Genomic DNA, 901 nt, shown 5'->3' on the forward strand with positions numbered 1-901 from the left:
GGGAAACACGGTAACTCACAGGGTTGTTGTGAGGGAAATATTTTGTAAAACTATAAGCAATACATAAATATGAAGAGTTATGTTACCATCATGGAATTATATAATCAGTTGATAATATTTGTCCTTCATTTCAAAGAGTACCAAAGACATCCTGGGGTGATGTTTTGACTTTCAAGTGAATTGGATTTAAGTGAGGCAGAGTTACATAAAGTCATTGGCTTCATGATCTCTCGTTAGAGTCATCAAAGTCCAATGGCAGGACAAAAGTCAAGATGATTGGTGATGGTTCTGGTTCAGGATGCAGTGGTTCACCTTGGCATCTTCAATGTCTGACCAAGCTCTCTACAATGCCTGCTTCAGCCTTCTTCATGGCCATTGGAGCAAAGCGTTCTCATCTGCCCATCCTGCCAGAGAACATCTTTATATGCTTGAGGTAGACATACCCCTAACACCAATGGATCTGAGGCCTGTCCATTCCCCTCAACCTGGTTTAGGCCATTTGTCAAGATGCTTTATGGGGGTGTGGCTCCTTCAAAATGCTAGAGCTCCTTGGAGCCACAGGTGAGAGTTGGGTGAAGGTGGATAGAGGGCTTGGCAAGTCTTCATACCAGAAGTATTAGTCCTCCCTGAACACCCCCAAACACCCCATACAGAATGGTACTTAACTCCAGAAGATGTTCCCTAACTGAAGTTTCCCAGAGCTAAGTTATCTCACAAGAGGCCCCTGCCATACCATTCCTTTTCTGACCTAACTAGAGAAGGGGAGACACATACCCACAGTGATTTGGGAATCACCTACCTGGGAACCCTGGGACAAACTCCTTCATTGGCTGGAAGTAAACCCAGGACAGCTCAAATTGGGACCCACCCTCCCCAATTTTACTTGACAGCAAGTTCATTA

The sequence above is a fragment of the Petaurus breviceps genome, unplaced genomic scaffold (assembly GCF_028583685.1).
Source record: "Petaurus breviceps papuanus isolate PSGF00001 unplaced genomic scaffold, PetGlider_PUasm1.0 179, whole genome shotgun sequence".
Classification (NCBI taxonomy): domain Eukaryota; kingdom Metazoa; phylum Chordata; class Mammalia; order Diprotodontia; family Petauridae; genus Petaurus; species Petaurus breviceps.